The sequence below is a fragment of the Salmo salar genome, chromosome ssa17 (assembly GCF_905237065.1).
Source record: "Salmo salar chromosome ssa17, Ssal_v3.1, whole genome shotgun sequence".
NCBI classification, from domain to species: Eukaryota; Metazoa; Chordata; class Actinopteri; order Salmoniformes; family Salmonidae; genus Salmo; species Salmo salar.
This window is the reverse complement of record NC_059458.1, coordinates 24,903,501-24,921,000: the sequence shown is the minus strand read 5'-3', so window position 1 is coordinate 24,921,000 and position 17,500 is coordinate 24,903,501. Positions and strand designations below refer to the sequence as shown.

At 44.9% G+C, this 17,500-nt stretch overlaps 1 protein-coding gene across 2 annotated transcripts in view; it reads left to right on the top strand.

Annotated features, from left to right (window-relative positions):
- LOC106575569 (interleukin-1 receptor accessory protein-like 1) overlaps nucleotides 1-17,500 on the top strand; it is a 412,584-nt gene that overhangs the window by 233,688 nt on the left and 161,396 nt on the right. The window lies entirely within an intron of this gene.

The following is a 17,500-nucleotide window of genomic DNA, read 5'->3' as shown; positions in this document are numbered from 1 at the left end:
TTCCTTTTTACTTAGTCCCCTAAAATACACACGCACGCACGCACACACACACACACACACACACACACACACACACACACACACACACACACACACACACACACAGATTGAATATCATCTGCAACAACTTAGTCCCTTTTGATCAGCAAGGGGTAATAATCAATGACCCATGCAAATGTGCTTACAAGTTAATGGCCTTCCCTTCCATCCACTGGCATTAGAAGTTGTTGTTTTTGAATGGCTCAGGGTAATTACCGACTCCATTTTGGGTCTGGATGCAGGAGGTAATTGTACCCGATGATTGCCCGTGAATCTCCAGTCCCATTATAATCTAATGTTAATAAAATTTGCCCCAGTGACTGACTGATAGAGGACAAGTGAAGCAACTTATCATAGAGGACACATTGGAACAGTGGAAACTATTGCCAAGAGCTGTTGGGGAACTTTTGTTTTGACATTAAAACATCCTGGAATCATTCGTTTCCTGAATAGAATACACAGAGCAAAGCTATTTTCTAATATATGCTATGTGTGTCAGAGATCATACATATTTACAGTAATTGAAGAGTCCACATCATTGGTCAGTCAGCAGTGACATCACTGGTGTCTTCCATAATGAGGTTGTCTGATTGGATGGACACTTCCTGACCTTGCTTATGTATTCACAGCATGACACTCTCACATACACATATTTTTACATTTTAGTCATTTTAGTCTTAATCCAGAGCGACTTACAGTAGTGAATGCATACATTTCATACATTTTTTATTTATTTATTTTCCTACTGGCCCCCCGTGGGAATCGAACCCACAACCCTGGTGTTGCAAACACCATGCTCTACCAACTGAGCCACAGGGAAGGCTACACGCACACACTCGCGCACACACACACACACACTCAACAGCCACACACACGTCAGTCAACAGCAGCAGAGGGCTTTTTCACCTTAATGGGCTGTTAAACGTCATTATGACCCAACTGACCTAAGATAAAACATTACCAAGGATATTGATTCAAGGTTGCCCGGCCTGTCACTCATGTCATTTACAGTTTTTAACAATCACTTTGGCACTAATTTCAGAACCTTGTGGTCATTTTTCAAAACTCTAGACACAAAACTCAAAACGGTCATCACTTGTAACACAGGCTGTCCAATGTTCAAAACATTGCATTGTGCATTCATATCTTTAAGGAAACCTTGCACTTGCAGAATCATTGGTTCAAATAACTAAATAACTTTATCATGAAATACCATAGGAACATTCATTTAGATCACTCACACACAAGATACCGATAGTTTCACTGTGTAGTTGTTCGTACATTATGCTACTACACGTAAATACATCACTGTAAAAGGACTAGTAGAGAGAATACTACGGACACAGTGGAATCATTTAACAAAATATGACATTTATTGATGAAATACATACAATCACAACATAGGTTTCTTTGAATCAAAGCAAAAATAATTAGCTACAAAAAAAGACAAAAACTAGAGTAAAACGTCAACTTCAGCGTTCCTCACCTGGCTTACTGTAAAACGCTAAACAAAGGTTTGATTGCTGTACTTCTATATTTTCATCAACCCTGTCTTGTGGATTTGGCCACAGGTTCTCATCCACATCACAATGGATGTTTTCATTAGCCAAACATCTTGGGAAGAATCTTCGGGCATGGCGAATCCAGGCCTGACACTGGTCAGCCGTGATGTCATTGCATGGGTCATCCATGGCCTGGAGAAGGGTGGCTTGTTCGTGAGGGCGCCTATCATATACCTTCCACCTCCACGTGGAGAAAAATTCCTCAATCGGGTTAAGGAAAGGAGAGTATGGGGGTAAGTACAGGGTGGTAAATTGTGGTTGGGCCTGAAACCATGCTTGCACCATTTGAGCATGGTGGAACCTGACATTATCCCACACAATGATATAGGTCATGCCATCAGCTCTACAGACCTGATTTAGCCCATCAAAGAAGGTTTCATTCGAACAGCGAATCATGTGGCTGCCTGCAACTCAATATATAGAGTATATAGAGTAGAGAGCTTTAGATGTTGTTCGACCAAACATTAGATTAGGCAAGATGAGTAATCTAAACAACTGACCGTGGTATGATTGTTGATGCCACACATGGTGATTCCAGCATCTCAGAAACAGCTGCCTTCCTGGGATTTTTACGCACTACAGTCTCTAGAGTTTACGGAGAATGGTGCGATAAACAAACACATTCAGTGAGCGGCATTTCTGTGGGCAAAAACACCTTGTTAATGAGAGAGGTCAGAGGAGAATGTCCAGACTCATTCAAACTAACAGAAAGGCCACAAATGCTCAAATAACAGCTGTTTAAAACAGTGGTGTGCAGAAGGGCATCTCTTAACGTACAACACCGTGAATAATTCAGGCTGTTGTGGAGGCAAAAGGGGGTCCTACTCAGTACTAGATATGTGTACCTAATAAAGTGACCATTGAGTGTACAGTAATGTAAAATCTGAAAACATGGTCTGGAAAAGTGGTACATGGGACCTTAGAAACAGTGTCTGATAAAGAATGATGATGAAATATTACAGCCATAGATAATGTAGTCTAATTGGTTCATGTTCCACGGTAATTGGTGTCAATGGATCTCATTATCCTGAAACTTTCATGATCTAAACATGGAATATTGTTTGTCAGTTTCCATAAAACTATGCATTAAGAGTAATGCAACAGTTACTTATCATTTTGAGCAGTTGTATCAATTGATAGTTAGATCATTGTAATGAAATGAATAGACAGTCATCTCAGATGTAATGTGTGAATTGCATTTTGAAATGGTAATACTTTGATGTTAAGTTGTGTCATTTTGAACAGGTGATTTTAGTTCAATGAACAAATGATCTTAGCTTTATGTGTATTGTATCCAAGCAATTGGAAAAAGTGTTAGTTTTGAAGAATTTGCATTTTGATCATTGGTTGTGAGTTTTGTGTCTAGAGTTTTGAAAAATGACATCAAGGTTCCGAAATTAGTGCCAAAGTGATTGTAAAAAACTGTAATGGCAATCAGTCTTAAAGAAGAAAAATTCCATTAAAACTTTTATTGAGTGTTCGTCCAAAGGAGGTTTGGAGGGGAGATCTAACTTAAGTCTTCCAGTTGATAGGTTAAAGAAAATAAAAAAAAGTTTATAGCTGCTATTTATGGATATTGATTGTAATTGATTCTGTCGTCAGCATCATTATGGTTGTCTGGCTAGGTCATATGTACAATCCGTTTCAACCTGTCTGCTGTGATTTTCACCTCTCTCCCTGTTGGATCTCTGCACCACTGGGGATCAATAACTAGACAGGACATCATGCTAGCTACCATTAGATAACAATTAGCTGGCATTCCCCCATGTGTGCTCTCTCTCTGTCTTTCTCTCTGTCTCTGTCTCTCTCGCTCTCTCTGTCAATTTTAATTCAATTCAGTAGACTTTATTGACATGGCAAGTTAAATTACTTATATTGTGAAAGTATACATATAACAAAAAATGGTGGGACCAACAGCAATAAGGCATTAATAATACTAGTAGTAGTGGAAATGTGATTACCATTAGCATTAACTACAACAACAATATTAATGAGAATAACAATACATTAAAGCAATAGTAGTAGACCAGTCTCAACATGACTGAGAAGACACATGACATGGTATGAAAACAAAACCAAAATGGAAATATTATTGACATTACATTGCACTTTTCACTAGCTGTCCCTCAGGTTTCAAATTATTTGTACTGAATGATAATTGTGGGAAAGAAAGATTCTCTTAGGTCTGAGTATTTGTCACAGTGTAATAGGAAATGCAGCTCTGTCTCTACCTCTCCCCTGGAACAGGGGCTGCCAGGTTTGCCTGTGACGACCGGTCTCTATGGTCAGACTGTGCTCACTGAGTCTGTACCTAGTCAGTGTTTTCCTCAGTTTTCTATCAGTCACAGTAGTTTCTGTCTCTCTTGCTCTCTCTTTCTGTCGCTCTCTCTCCCTCCTTCCCCCTCTCTGTTATGTGTAGGTCAACATCCTGTACATGCATCGTGTCACGTCACAGTGTGTGATGCGCGTCGCTTCAGATTTAGAGTCCTATTTATCAACCAGGTCAACCAACCCTGTGGCCTAGAGGTCCCCCTCCCTCCTTTTAGAATGATCATCTGAGCCTGCAGAGGTGCATTATGGGGAGCTCAGCTCAACTCAGCCACCTTGACTGTCATCTGGTGACCAGGGTCAGAATGGATCTTAATGTGACAGCAACCTTCTCTGTTCTCTGAATTTGATGGAATGACGGATGAGCCCCCGTGACAGATGATGACTTGAAAGAGAGATATGATATTAATATGCTTGCATTTATTTCTATTTCATAACTGTATAAATCTGTGCGAAGATTGTATAATCATTTAGCATATGAATAATCCCGCACACGTACTTGATATCAACCAAATTCATTAATGTCAAACGACAACTGTGCGACTCAATAAAAGCATGAATGACAACTTCGACTCTGCATCTATTGATTCATCCACAGCCTTAGGTCTACATTGGCTACATCTGAAGGGTTCTTCTATTGGTTGTTGAAATCCCTTCAGGACAGAAGAGCTGATTATCACAGCGTTTACACTGTGTTCTAATCCGGCCCCCAGGGGAATGGGCATTTCATGCTTCTTGGTTTTGATCCTATTCACAGGTTACAGTAACGTAACGACGCTGAAAACACTGTGATGCGCTACAGCTGTAGGCTACATTCACCGCGTGATACCTCAGCCACCCTGTTCCTTTCACTGTGAAACATAGATCTGTGAGATTAGCTACAGCGGTTAACTAAGAACACGGGACTCTGAAGAATGAAGAGAACCCCTCAATTACAGAAGGATTAGCTGAGCCCATCTGCATGTCTGCTTGACTAGCTCGTCGTGATCCTACCGGGTGGAGGATGAAATGCAATGTGATGGACACACTTTGCTTGACTTTGGGTGGTTGGGAGCTCAGGCAAAAAAAAATGTTTTAATGTCCTCAGCACTTTGAGAGGAATAGTGTAAGGGAGTGATGGGATAGGCTAAGTAGATTGTTCATTTCTGAAATATGTGCTGCTTCAAAGTGACCTAGTTTCTAACTCGTCTTTCCATGAGTTTCTTTCAAACTTGGTCGTTTTTCCTTCTTAGTAGAAATGCAGCAGGGTTTGAGCTCATTACTGTTTGCTTGGGAAATAGGACATAAAACAGTCCTGTGCCTGCAGTGCTGTTGATTAGCCATTGGAAAGCAGACAAAAAGGGCAACGGAAAATTGCCAGGTTGGAACAAACCAGACAGCGCCATCATTAGTCTGCTCTTGTTGTGAAAGCCATTCTCTCACATAGCAGGGGTCCAACTGTAAGCTGTAATAAGGTCTCCACAAAGATCATTGTGACACTGCAAGAGAGCTCACTTGGATTTATATACGTTTATGTTTTGTACAGTTCGCATTGTTTCATGGATTAAAATGAATTCTAATGTGCACAGCACAATACAGCGCAATAAGTGACTTTTTAGTCCCATTTTTGTTGAGTAAAATCACTAGATCTGAATCGCTGATCATTAACAATGGGTGACGAGTTGATTGATTGATTGAATTTATGATTGACTGATGAATGGATCAGTCTTATCATTTAACGTCAACATTTATTTGACCTGCGTGGGTTTGGATGGCGATTCTACTTCATGAAATCAATATCTCCCTTGGCGTTTGTCTATGGGACAGAAATGCAGGTCATTGTTCTGGACATTATGCTGCCCTATTATGCAGAATCAACATGGCTACTGTGACAGTTGTATAGCTGTTTCGCTTCAGCAGGATTGGTCTGATGAAAGTGCTTCAGCGAATTGAACAAGGTCTTATTTATTGATGCTTTGTCATACCAAGGATGCCTGGGCTGCCCACCACCATGTATTCTTTTGTCATTTGTTTCGTTGTTTGGCACCCCACGGCCGCAGACATTATGAGCCCTGTTCTTTTTCAGAGAACAAAACGTCGACCTTCTGTTGTTGTCAGCTTCCGACAACGTGAACTTTAAGACAAAAGAACTGTCTCCGTGTTCTGTGCCTTCACACTCTTCCGGAATCAAAAGGAGCAATTTTCTGCCACTTAAAAATGGAGATTTGGAACGTACACCAATAGTCTAGTCCCTCTAGTCACCATCCCTCCTGGTGCTATAGTAACTAGCACACTGTCCTCCCTCTATCCCCTACCTCTGATTTTGATTCACTGTACTGTAAGATTGCTTTGATTGAAACTGGCTGTTAATCTTCTTCCCCACGCGTTAAACTCCGCCCGTCGGCTAAGCCTTCCATAAGCCATACTGGCTCAAGCACCCGAAGACAAACGTTGTTGGGGCAGAATATAAGGTCATCCACCGAATAAGGCTGTGCTCTTTGCAGACTCTAACCATGGCAGGCAGTGGAGGCAGTGGCCAGGGAACACGTCATTAACAGACTGAAAGCTTGTACCTCGGTGGGCGCTAATTGTGTTAGTTGTCAATTTGCTTCTCCTGTGTACAGACTGAACGCGGCCTGTTGAGTGACGGGCGAGAGATTAATCACGGAAAGCAAACACTCTGATTGTTGATCGGGAAAAAAATCCACATGAATGAAACCTAATTGAGGGGACGTGTAAACATTTGGATAAGTGGTGGAGGCAGAGAGTCGTTAGTGTGTTTCTGTGGTCTAATCAGACTAAAGGAATACTATGTGTAAAAGGTGGTTGTCTATGTTTTAATTACAGATGACTTGAGGGTCAGGTCATATTAAATATTTGAGAGTGAATGGAGCATATTCAAACACCATCACTTCCTCATCCTGGACTTTTACCTCACTGTGAGGTTTTCAGATCTATTTTCCAGGATCCAGGTCCAATATAACTACAGATAATGCTGTGTAAGACAATTTGTCTTATTTTAACAGGTGGTTTCCTTGTTACAGTGTAATGCCGGAGGGCATTGTCAGAATAGCCTACTTTGCAGAGCATAAATGACAGTATGAGACAGGAAACTTAGAGGGATTGTAAAATGGCAATCTGCAGTTGTAACATCCATTTCTGGGTGTGTCACGTGTGCTCCCTCTCCGGCCTCTAGGTCACCAGGCTGCTCGTTAGGGCGCACACCTGTCACCAGCGTTACGCGCATAATGACACTCACCTGGACTCCATCACCTCCTTGATTACCTGCCCTTTATATGTCACTCCCTTTGGTTTCTTCCCCAGTCGTCATTGTTGCTGTTTCATGTGGGTGGCTGTTTGTGTTTCTTGTTTTGTTCATTTATTTATTAAATGTATTCACTCCCTGAACTTGCTTCCTGACTCTCAACGTACATCGTTACAGAATGACGATTCAACAAAGGGAAGCATCAAGGAGTGTTTCTTTTTGTTTTTGTGTTGGGGGTGATGTCGGGTCCGGGTGTTGTAGCCGGAGCTACCTGGGAGGCCTCAGCCGGTTCGATAGGTTCCCATGCCTAAGCTGGGTGAACAGGTTCCCGTGTCTCAACCGAGGCAACCTGGGAGGTCTCAGCCGGCTCATCAGGCTCTCACTCCTCAGCTGGTTCGTCAAGTTTCTGCACCTCAGCGGAAGAGACCGGTCCGCTCCGGATCCCCGGGATCGTCCCTGTGGTTCGCGTCCTGCGGCTGGAGCCGAATGCGCCGGGGAGGGGGTACTGTTACATATGCTCTCTCTCCAGCGCTCTAGGTCATCATGCTCCCGTACCTCAGCCGAATCGACAGGTTCCCGCGCCTTAGCAGAGGTGACCGGTCCGCTCCTGATCCCCAGGATCGTCATCTTGGTCGGCGCCCTGTGGCCGGAGCTGCGCGTCGGGGAGGGGGTACTGTCGCGTGTGCTCCTTCTCCGGCCTCTAGGTCACCAGGCTGCTCGTTAGGGCGCACACCTGTCACCAGCGTTACGCGCATATTGACACTCACCTGGACTCCATCACCTCCTTGATTACCTGCCCTTTATATGTCACTCCCTTTGGTTTCTTCCCCAGTCGTCATTGTTGCTGTTTCATGTTGGTGCGCTGTTTGTGTTTCTTGTTTTGTTCATTTATTTATTAAATGTATTCACTCCCTGAACTTGCTTCCCAACTCTCAACGAAAATCATTACAGGATGTATTTATTAATGATATGTACCTAGGGCTGTTACGGTGACCGTATTATCGCCACATCGGCGGTCACGAGTCATGATGGCAGTCAAATTCCATAGTAATTAGGCTTCTCCAAGCTCTGATGCTGCTGCAGGTCATTAGTAGCCTACCAAACTTGACTGGTACTCAGCACTCTATTATCCCTCTAATCACTCTGACATCAATGCAAATGTAATCGAAAATCTAATCAAACATTTCATGAGAGCCCATGAGTTCATGTTGCGCAGCATTTCTATAGGCTATGCAATTGCGTAAGAACAGAGTGATAGAGTGATGGCCTCTATTAAAAAGAGGAGGATCCCATCAGCTTTCTATAGGCTAGGCCTACTATATTTATTTCTCAACTTTCCATATATTAAGCACATTGCTTTCCATACAAAAGGAGTATAGCCTACCTGACTGGCATGAAAATGAACCACGGGAAAAGTGTCCTCCATTTGCTATTTAAGTACATGGAGGGCATATTTATAATGGCCCATTCTAAATCAAAACAAATTTCACACATATATTATTTAGTATACTATAATTGTGATGTCATGGATGGTCTGTTCTTGCATCCATAGCTCTGTCTATGAATTTGAGAGGAGTTACACTTCTCCAGCCCCTTCCCTACCTTTTTGCCAAAACAGGGGCCGGGAGATGGCTTTGTTATTGTTTCAACTGCTGATGCCCCATAAACTGTGAAACGTTAAGATGGAGCAATGCAAAATCACCCAAATAGTTAACTTGGTACCACACAGCTATACTGTATATATTTATTGAGTCATCTGTTCTACAGTTTACCTCCCACCTATCTTCTCTCCCTTCCTCCTTCCCTCCTGTCTGTTGGCAGCACCCACCCCCAGACTCCACTGAGCCCATGCTGCTAGCTAGTGCTCCTCCTGGGCTTAGCTACTCCTCCTCCTCCTCCTCGCCTCCCTCCCTCCTCTCCTCTGGAGGTGGATCCAGGCTGTCTTCCCTTCCTCCCTCCTCTGGAGGGGGATCCAGGTGTTCTTCCCTCCCTCCCTCCCTCCCTCCCTCCCTCCCTCCCTCCCTCCCTCCCTCCCTCCCTCCCTCCGTCCTCTGTAAGGGGATATTTTTTTATAATTTTTTGGACCTTTATTTAACTAGGCAAGTCAACAAATTATTATTTATAATGACGGCCTACCGGGGAACACTGCATTGTTCAAGGGCAGAACGACATATTTTTACCTTGTCAGCTCGGGGATTTGATCCAGCAACCTTTCGGATCCAGGCTATCTTCCCTGCCTCCCTCCCTCCCTCCTCTGGACAGGGATACAGGCTGTCTTCCCTCCCTCCCTCCTCTCCTCTGGAGGTGGATCCAGGCTGTCTTCCCTTCCTCCCTCCTCTCCTCTTGAGGTGGATCCAGGCTGTCTTCCCTCCCTCCATCCTCTCCCCTGGAGGGGGATCCAGGCTGTCTTCCCTTCCTCCCTCCTCTCCTCTTGAGGTGGATCCAGGCTGTCTTCCCTTCCTCCCTCCTCTCCTCTGGAGGTGGATCCAGGCTGTCTTCCCTTCCTCCCACCTCTCCTCTGGAGGTGGATCCAGGCTGTCTTCCCTTCCTCCCACCTCTCCTCTGGAGGTGGATCCAGGCTGTCTTCCCTTCCTCCCTCCTCTCCTCTGGAGGTGGATCCAGGCTGTCTTCCCTCCCTCCCTCCTCGCCTCTGGAGGTAGATTCAGGCTGTCTTCCCTCCCTCCCTCCCTCCCTCCCTCCCTCCCTCCCTCCCTCCCTCCCTCCCTCCCTCCTCTGGAGGGACATCCAGGCTGTCTTCCCTCCCACCATCCTCTCCCCTGGAGGGGGATCCAGGCTGTCTTCCCTCCCTCCCTCCTCGCCTCTGGAGGTAGATTCAGGCTGTCTTCCCTCCCTCCCTCCCTCCCTCCCTCCCTCCCTCCCTCCCTCCCTCCCTCCCTCCCTCCCTCCCTCCCTCCCTCCCTCCCTCCCTCCCTCCCTCCCTCCTCTGGAGGGACATCCAGGCTGTCTTCCCTCCCTCCATCCTCTCTTCTGGAGGGGGATCCAGGCTGTCTTCCCTTCCTCCCTCCTCTCCTCTTGAGGTGGATCCAGGCTGTCTTCCCTCCCTCCATCCTCTCCCCTGGAGGGGGATCCAGGCTGTCTACCCTTCCTCCCTCCTCTCCTCTTGAGGTGGATCCAGGCTGTCTTCCCTCCCTCCCTCCTCTCCCCTGGAGGGGGATCCAGGCTGTCTTCCCTCCCTCCCTCCTCTCCTCTTGAGGTGGATCCAGGCTGTCTTCCCTCCCTCCCTCCTCGCCTCTGGAGGGGGATCCAGGCTGTCTTCCCTCCCTCCCTCCTCTCCTCTGGAGGTGGATCCAGGCTGTCTTCCCTCCCTCCCTCCTCTCCTCTGGAGGTGGATCCAGGCTGTCTTCCCTCCCTCCCTCCTCGCCTCTGGAGGGGGATCCAGGCTGTCTTCCCTCCCTCCCTCCTCGCCTCTGGAGGTAGATTCAGGCTGTCTTCCCTCCCTCCCTCCTCGCCTCTGGAGGTAGATTCAGGCTGTCTTCCCTTCCTCCCTCCTCTCCTCTGGAGGTGGATTCAGGCTGTCTTCCCTCCCACCCTCCTCTCCTCTGGAGGTGGATCCAGGCTGTCTTCCCTTCCTCCCTCCTCTCCTCTGGAGGTGGATCCAGGCTGTCTTCCCTCCCTCCCTCCTCTCCTCTGGAGGGGGATCCAGGCTGGATTCTGAACTCCTGCTGCTCCCCCTCCTACACAGCTGTGTGTGGGCCGAATCCAAGCCCCAAGGCAGCATGGGCTCCTGCATGGCAGGAAGGCTCAGGTCTTCACTGGGCTATGCAGTAATAAGTGGGACTCTAAGCCCAACTCCATGGTCTCTCTGATAACAGCAAGTGGTTGAGTAAAGAGAGAGTGCTTCTGGAGAGGTGCTGGGAGAGACAGAGACAGAGACAGAGACAGAGACACAGAGAGACAGAGAGACAGAGAGAGTAGAATGGTGGCTTGGTGTTATCCCTTACCTGACAATACCAAGGGATTGGTTTTTCAGTTCTTCTTCATCAATTCCTCTCTGCTAAATTCACCATAAAATAATCCTGAAGGAAAGACATCACAGGAGCACCTGAGGACCTCTGCACTTTTGCACCTACACTTTTCTAACTGATGTCAAGAAAGCAATTAAGAATTCAATTATGTGAAAATGCATTTTTCTCCACAAGTCGTCCTCTTGCTTGTTATCTAAAGTTCACTGAAGTTCATTAAAACAATTTGCTAAAACTAACTATACTGAATCTTTTCTGCAAAGGCTTAAAAACAAATTATTCTGTGGTTATTTTCTAACTTCTCCCTTGTTAGTTTCGCCCTAAAAGAACAAATTGCTTTTTAACAACATTTGCGGTGCAGGCTTTGTGTCGTCCACCTCATTTGTAACATGTCATTGAGACTAACAACATCCCTGTTCAACATATTCTAATTAGCTTTTCTTTTCTCTCCTCTATCAAATTACGGTGAATTACCTGTTTGAGTGTACGAACTGTGTATCAATGTGTATGTGGGCATGCATGGGTGGGCATGCATGGGTGTGTGTGTGTGTGTGTGTGTGTGTGTGTGTGTGTGTGTGTGTGTGTGTGTGTGTGTGTGTGTGTGTGTGTGTGTGTGTGTGTGTGTGTGTGTGTGTGTGTGTGTGCACTGCAGCAAATGTGTACCCCACTCTGTTGACTGGAGATTCTGATAGGAACCTAATCACCCAGGTTACCCCACTCTGTTGACTGGAGATTCTGATAGGAACCCAATCACCCAGGTTACCCCACTCTGTTGACTGGAGATTCTGATAGGAAGCCAATCACCCAGGTTACCCCACTCTGTTGACTGGAGATTCTGATAGGAACCCAATCACCCAGGTTACTGTGTGTGTGTGTGTGTGTGTGTGTGTGTGTGTGTGTGTGTGTGTGTGTGTGTGTGTGTGTGTGTGTGTGTGTGTGTGTGTGTGTGTGTGTGTGTGTGTGTGTGTGTGCGTGTCTCTGTGTGTGTGTGTGTGTCTCTGTGCGTCTGTGAGCCCAGCCCCTCCCCAGTGACTCCCTCCTGATTCTGGGATATGGGCCTGTAATTGCCCCATGCACTCAAACCCACCTTCTAACTGTCTGTTCTGGACTCTGGGTGGGGATGTAAGTGGAGCTCTCTGGGAGGAAAGCGAGAGAGAACCAGCCAGAAACTCTTCTCTTTTCTCTGTCAAGTACACTCTTAGAAAAAAAGGTGCTCTCTAGAACCTTAAAGGGTTCTTCGGCTGCCCCCATAGGAAAACCCTTTTTGGGGGCAGGTCGAACCCTTTTGGTTCCAGGTAGAACCCTTTTGAGTTCCATGTAGAACCCTTTCTACTATTTTGCCTGTTCCCCTGCAAAGTGGCACATACACACACGCACACACACACACACACACACACACACACACACACACACACACACACACACACACACACACACACACACACACACACGTTCACCCATATATAACACTATTATTTCCACAATGACTTTCCATATTTATGTGTCCCTGTCTGGTTAGCTACCTGTTGAATTATCAGAGAATGGATCCACTATTGGAACAAAAACATGTTGTTTACGTCATGAATAAGCTCATTATCATGGCCATCCATATTCCATCGCCTTCCTACAACTGACTTTCTAAAACTCCAACCATGGAGTCTGAAAGAGGTAACAGTTGAGGTGTAGGTAGATACTTACGGAGTGCCGTGTGAATCACTGCGGAGTGGCGGCTATACAGTTAAGGATCAATTAGCCGCCTTAATTAGGATCATTTGAGTCGACTTCATTAGGTCTATTACCTCTCTGGCTGATAAAAAATGAGCCAAGTGATGCCGTTATTTGTGTTTACTAATTACAGTTGTTGTAGCGGGTGACTGTATCCTTAAGATGAATGCCTTACGAGTCCCTATACACATACATACACCAACACACACCAAACACACACCTACACACACGCACGCACGCACACACACACACACAGAGAGAGAGAGAGAGAGAGAGAACAGAACAGAAATGGGCTGTGTTCCATTGTGTGTCATCTACTTGAATCAGTCATTGCTTATCGTAGACTAATGACCTGGCTTTTCTAATGATCATAGTGCAGCAGTTTACCTAATGAGTGAAGTGGCGTTGTTTCTTTGATTGTGTGTGATGCTTCATCTTTAGATCTTTAGATGCATCACACTGTTTTTTGCTGATGTTACTGGGGGGGGGATGGTTGACTGGGTTTCTTCATGGTGGAACGTTGATAAACAGCTTGCTATTTTCAGGAAAAGAGACTGTGATAAACTGGGTTGTAATGCCTAAGACTGGTACATGCAGCACACAGACCGTAATGAAAACCTACGATAATGTGAATAAGTCACCGTCTCTAGTTCCTTCTCTCCCCTGAACACACACACAAACACTTAAGCACATACATATACACACACACACACACACACACACAATCTCTCGCTCTCTCACACACACTGAAACACACACACTGAAACACACACACACTTTCTCTCACACACACACATACAAAAACACACATACCCAGGAGGCGGCTCCAGATCAGCATGCGGCTGATGTAAATTATCAGCCCAGATTGCTTTTCTTCAGTTAATCATCTCCTTTTATGTTATTCATTTGTCAGTGGTTATTGTTTATCCAAGTAACACAGTAGCAGTCTGATATGTAGTGCAGTGTAAATTCTGATGGGGACTAATGGCTTTGCAGGCGATGGCTTGGCTGGAATTTACATTTACAATTACAGTCATGATACAATCATCTCTCATCCTAATTCCTGTGACTGGGATGTCAGACCAGATTGGGAAGATGTTGGATTTGCTGTATAACAAATAGCACTTTGTCTCTGGGGTCTTGACCAATGAATCACATGTCCTATGTCATAAGCCTAATAGACTAGCCCATAGTGTTCACAGCCAGTAATTACTGAGGTTAGACAACCCAAACTACACTAACGACTGTAGAACTTGTATTTGCAAGGACAGACTGTTCCCTCAGTCTGATTGACAAGCACAGAAAATGATGTGGAAAACGTTTAGCAATTTTGTGGTCTTCTGGATTCCATTTGAGTCCCTCTTGTTGTAATAGGATCTCTTCTGCTCCCTTGTCATAGCAGGAAGTTAAGACTAGCTCCCCTTAACTCAATGATCTCTGTGCTACAGTACAGACAGACAGACAAGCATTCACTTCCATTCCGTTTTCCATTCCCCACACTAAACCAACGTCCCTGAGTAAAAAACAACCCACAGTACCGAGTAATGGTCCTCATTTCTATCCAGCCCATATTCTATTTCAGAGTGCTTGTGTGTTTGACCATGAAAGTGGAGGAGTGTTTGTGTGTCTCTCTCTCTCCCCGCACACAAAGAGAAACCAACGAGGGCCCTTTAAAATGGGATGTAGTGCTGACAAACCTTCAGTCGAATCACAAAGAGACTCCTGGGTAAATAGCAACGGCCATGTTTGACTGTGAATTTATTGGAAGGTACATCCCTGTAATGAATTACCGTGGTGCCTTCCAGGTGATGCATTTCCCTTTATAGACTCAATTATCTGTGCCATAAAAGAGGCTGCTCTCCGGGATGGCTCGGTGAGGAAAAATACATAACTCCTTCTAAGTACTTCATGAGGGGAGTGGGTTGAAGCTTATTGTGAATGTACAGTACAAGTGGCAACAGGAAGTGAGACTCATTAACCTTGAGTGTATAGTACAAGTGACTACAGGAAGTGAGACTCTTAATCCTTGAGTGTATAGTACCAGTGGCAAAAGGAAGTGAGACTCATAAACCTTGAGTGTACAGTACAAGTGGCAACAGGAAGTGAGACTCTTAAGCCTTGAGTGTACAGTACAATTGGCAACAGGAAGTGAGACTCATAAACCTTGAGTGTATAGTACAAGTGACAACAGGAAGTGAGACTCTTAATCCGTGAGTGTATAGTACAAGTGGCAACAGGAAGTGAGACTCATAAACCTTGAGTGTATAGTACAAGTGACAACAGGAAGTGAGACTCTTAATCCTTGAGTGTATAGTACAAGTGGCAACAGGAAGTGAGACTCATAAACCTTGATTGTATAGTACAAGTAGCAACAGGAAATTAGACTCTTAAACCTTGATGTTCTCACATAGATTTATTTACACATTTGATATGAAACTCTCATCAATGAACACTGAGGTTTTCTGCGATTAGTGGTCTGTGTGTAAAGCCGATGATGATGGCACCACTAACACTGTGTTACCTGACTGCTCAATGTAGCTGATAGTCATGTTATCCAGTAGCTTCACTCATGAGAGGTTTACCATCATCCAGTCTTGTTGCCAGTCTATAGCTGACAGTCATCAGCTGTTGTAAGGGAGGGTATTAATAAAGGATTACTCTGTCTGTGCTTGACTCATCCATAACGTAACTGTTGTATTCACAATGATAAATCTGCGACAGCGATTTCTAATCAACCATGTTGTTCTTTAGCTCAAACTCAAGTGACCATTACAGAACAAAGCAATCAATCACTTATCACAATACATCAGGCATAGCCCAACAATAACAGCACTGTCGAACTGTGTTCTAATATAACTCTCAATGCAGCACTGTAAACGTAGTGTGCAGACATAACAGTAACACTGCATGAAACTTTTGTCTCATGTCTATGAGAAGAGACAAGCTAAGCTAGCTATATGAACCACCATGTTTAAGACCAAATCGTTTTTGGTTGAGAATAGCTGTTTTAGTTCTCTGACAAAATACATCACAAGGAACATCAACACTACTGTAAATCCTCAGTGAGTATACATAGATATCCAAATGCCTACTGTATCTATCGGATCAATAGTTTGAATACCAACATTACTTTTGGTTTGATACTGACTCACACACTGTATGTGCCAGAGGAATTGTGTGTTTACAGTGCCGGTTTGGATTTGAAAGGCTAACAGAATACCGGCGGCAGTTTGTCTTTGTGCTGGAGAGTATTGCCCACATAGATCTTATTTCAAATATATAGCGCAACCCTGGAGAAAGCCACTTTATTTTAATGTGACAGGTATTGGATTTGCTGAAGAGCGTATATTTAAATGTGCTTGAACTTGGCACATTTAAGCGGTTTGCACTTTTTCTGCTTGTGGTGCAGATCTGCAGTGAAATGACTTTTTCCTGGTTCCATGGTGCAGTACTGTCACCCTCTTCTTTCCACCCGCCTCTCTCCCATGAAGGCTCTTCAACTCTTCAGTACTTCTGTTGAATCCAACACACTTTCTGAGGCCGAGTTTTATGCTATGTTAGCAGTTCAGGAGCGACTGGATGACAGGTCGAGTCCAGGTTTCAGGGTTTGGTTTCCATAGAGACAGGATGTTCTAAGCAGGCATCACAGAGAACAGAGAACACCATGTCAGGGTCCAATTATACCACAGAACTTTTTGGTAGAATCCAGTATTTTACTCTATAACTGCTCACCATAGGCTTGTTACTGAAGATCTACATTGATATAATGGCTGAGGGTAATAGGTTAGTGAAGATGTAACTTACAGCAGTGGATTCTTCATGTTCTCCTGTCTGGGTTTTTCTCTTGCTCTGTGCTTTTCACTGATGAAAAGTAATATGTTCAATCTGGCTAATAACCATAATCCTCCTATAGATAACGTATCAGTTATGATCAAATCCCTCCTAAATATGTTGTTATGTTTCAAAACGCTTCAGTGTAAAGATTCAAGGTTCCCTCTGTGACTGCATTAAACAAGGCTTTGGAATCAGATTATATTGAGGCAGCCATCTTGGTGGTTGGCTTTTCCCTCAGAGGACTCGCTCCCGATATCGCAACCCGGGCAACGGCGCGGCTAAAGCCAAGCAGTAATTAACGTGGCTGCCCTACTTCCTCTCCTCGCCGCGGCCCATGATATCTCAGGGCCTGCAAGTTGGACGCTATTCACAGGCAAATTATCTCAACAGTTCACAATATCAGGGGAAGTCATCAAGTCCTGTAACAGCGGTAAACAACACATTTATATCAGCGGCTCCGCTGTGTGTTTTACCAGACGCTATTGTTGAGCCTAATTACTTTGTTTACTAAGAACTGACACTATACCTGGAGCTTCATATCCCCTATGAGTGGAAAATGTAGAATTATGGTCCCTCCTCTATGGCTTTCTCCATAGAAACAACGTGCACAGAAAGGAGTAGCACCCTCCAGTGGGTTGGAGAGAGCGCTTGGCTGAGGAAAGGTCTGCTTTATTGACACTATAGGACTCCAGGGACTCCGGGAAGTAAAAGCGCAACAGTGCAGCGTCTAAGCCGAGCCATCAGGCGACCCAATCTCCTCTCAGCAGCAGAGCAGCCAGCCAGTC